This window comes from Copadichromis virginalis, linkage group LG4 (assembly GCF_057382275.1).
Source record: "Copadichromis virginalis isolate Kocher_CV1m ecotype Utaka linkage group LG4, C_Virginalis_male_GT1.1, whole genome shotgun sequence".
NCBI classification, from domain to species: domain Eukaryota; kingdom Metazoa; phylum Chordata; class Actinopteri; order Cichliformes; family Cichlidae; genus Copadichromis; species Copadichromis virginalis.
This window is the reverse complement of record NC_140621.1, coordinates 32443132-32446165: the sequence shown is the minus strand read 5'-3', so window position 1 is coordinate 32446165 and position 3034 is coordinate 32443132. Positions and strand designations below refer to the sequence as shown.

Sequence of the window (3034 nt, the reverse complement as noted above, 5' to 3'; positions counted from 1 at the left end):
AATATTTAGTATACACATCCAGAAATGCATACACTATTATATATTGTACATATATTTATTAGTTTCAGGTTGGCCATTCTTGTATTTTGCTCGTTTGTGCTGTTGTGTTTGCACATCTCTGTTGCTTGTGGGGCTCGCACACAAGAATTTCACTCGCATGTGCTGTGCCAGTGTGCCTGCACATGTGATGTGACAATAAAAAGTGATTTGATTTGATTTGATTTGATGTCCCTGGGACAACATTTACACGATGTCCCAGGACAAATTTGTAAATTTCTGGATGTTGAGATAAATCTCTCTCTGTTTTTGTCCGGCGTCTGGACTTTTCTTTTCTCACCACTGCTCGTCAGCAGGAATGAGTTTTAATTTCACTTGCTTGATTACCCATCTTATTTATGTATTTACTTATTTTTGTTTATTAAGTAATATATACACGATACAGCTGCTATCACCTTCGCTGGTATTAGAGACGAGAGTGGTTGCTCACACGCCCTTCTACTTTCGGACTATTTCCAAAAGCGGTGTGAACTTTACGAGACGGAACTCGACCGTTCTCTCAACTCACCAGCACGTCAGTGAATAGCAGTAAAAGAAAAACACAGTAGGAGCAGCTCAGTCTCTTATTGGACCGTGAAAATTCAGCTTGCTCCGTTAATTAAAACAATACACACACATTCACATTCACACCTATTCGCGCGATCGGAACCCTTATCATAAGGGGAGCTGCCAGTCTTTCTGTAGACGAGCTACTTATTCCCTAGACCCTGTCTAGACCCAGCTGGGGGAGCTACCCAGAGCTCCAAACCTAACCCACAGAAGTGGGGAGCTTCCAGTCGACGAGCTCCAAGCTACCAGCCGACGAGCTACTTTAAACCCACAGAGGTGGGGAGCTTCCAGTCGTGACGAGCTACTTTCGCTATTTTAAATTCCCTGAATTTAAAATACGCTTTTACGCAAGATTGTGTCAGTGTGTCTGTATCTACCTGGTCGGTGTCGCCGGGTCTGGTCCACCTCGATCGGGCCCCACCACCGTGGGTCGCTTTCTAAGACGTTGGCCAAGACCCGAATTTAACGCTCTTGGTCTTTTTCCACACACCTGGTGTGTGGGCTGTCGACAGGCGAACAACGTGGACTGGTCACGGAGATGGGACACGATGGAGGTGCTCCGGCTCCGAAGGACCAAGAAATGTTGGGGGAAAACTCTGTAAAAAACCCAGGAGAAATAAAGACACAATGAGACAAAGTTACTTTCTTTATCAAACGTGTACACGGGTGAGCTGCTAAGAACAACTCACACCATGCACAGTGGCTTGGTAATTTTTATAGGCACAGAGCACAGAGACAGTGAGAACAGGATAACAAATAATAAACAGATAAAATAAAACAACTCCATATATGGTGCTAGTCTCGTCAGCAGAGAGCTAGGGAAGATAAAACAATCTAAAACAATATGTCCCAGAAACAAGATGTGTTTGCTGGGAAAGTCTAAAAAGATAATTCTAAACTAATCTAACCATAGGCAGAGGGCAGACAAAAGGCATCTTTGTACATTTAAAAGAAGGTAAAGAAACATAGAATCATTTTTCCTGTAACATTCCCTCCTGTTTTAACTTATTTTAAATGTATACAACAATTGTCTATGAAGGTTATTTATTAAGTATCTTAAGCAATTTTTTAATTTTCAAAATGTCAGCATAGCAGAAATGGAAGTCATTTGGTCTAAAGAATAAAACAAAAGAAAATAATAAAAAGAAAAACATAGTAAATGAAAATCATAGTAAATGAAATAACAAGTGGAATAAACAAGAAAAAATAATAAAACTAAAACTACAAAAAATAAAGGATAAAAACCTTATATTTTAAAACGAAAACTACAAAAAATAAAAGGATGAAAACTAAAATGAAAACTTTGTATTTAAAAATGATGAAAACCTAATATGTAAAATGAAAACTTTAAAAAATACAAGGATGAAAACCTTATATTTAAAATGATGCAAACCTTAAATTGAAAACTTTATATGTAAAATGATGAAAACTTCATATTTAAAATGAAAACTTCAAAAAATAAAAGGATGAGAACTTTATATTTAAAATGAAAAACTTTATGTTTAAAACTGAAAACTTCAAAAAATAAAAGGATGAAAACCTGCATAACCTACTAATGTTTTAATCAGTGCGTGATCACTTGACAAGTCATTTTTAATCACCACGTCATTCATTAGCAGTTATTACAAGTTCTCCTCTAACAGAATTGCAACGGGATGTTGTTCTTCTTGAGGCACGGCAACATAAGCAGTCATTGTAGTTGTTATCATCTTTGAAATCATTACTCTTAGGCATGGCAACACACACAACACTAATATGAGCAGTGCTATCATGATGAGACCTAGAAGGAAAAACGGCTTTGCTACAGCAGCCAGCCATGAACCGCCGAACAGCCAGTCCAGCCAGTCTAGCCAGCCTTGTGCTGCAGCTGCTCCAGGTGTGTGGTCAGTGACATATTTTTGCAGAATGGACAAATTCTGCAAAGCTTCATAAATGTCTCCTCCAGCTTCATATCCATCAGGGATAAAAGTGCAACATGTTTCCCCGATCAGCTTGCAAACTCCTCCTTGTGATGCTGTTAGCAGGTCTAGTGTCAGTCTGTTCTGCAGCACCATCGTTCTGATGGCCTTCTGTTCTCCTGCTAAGGCGGTTCCCAGGGTCTTTGTCAAAGTTGATGCGTCGTAGCAGAGCATATCGGTTGATCTCCACATGATCCCGCACCTCGGCAGCTCCAATGCCGGGGATCAAGCTCTGTAAGAATTTCACTCCTCCTCAGATGCGAAACTCTGGTTCCTTTACTGCTTGGTGCCGTCCGTGCACATCCTGTCTGGTACTGAGTCTTTGTTTGTAGTGGCATCCGGTAGATAGGTGAGTAGGCAGCTCCCCCACTGCCCGCGATCCATTGTTCATCACACATACTGGCAGTTGCGCTGCGTTCAGCTTGTTCAGTAGAATTACATCAGGCAGTGGGTCTGAGACTTGGGTTCAG

At 40.4% G+C, this 3034-nt stretch overlaps 1 long non-coding RNA gene across 1 annotated transcript; it reads right to left on the bottom strand.

Annotated features, from left to right (window-relative positions):
* Nucleotides 1-320: 320 nt before the first annotated feature.
* LOC146711923 (uncharacterized) lies at nucleotides 321-3034 on the bottom strand. The gene is made up of 2 exons (XR_014920219.1): nucleotides 1897-3034; nucleotides 321-1851 (listed from the first exon to the last, which is right to left on the bottom strand). It is a non-coding gene; the product is annotated as an uncharacterized LOC146711923 (long non-coding RNA).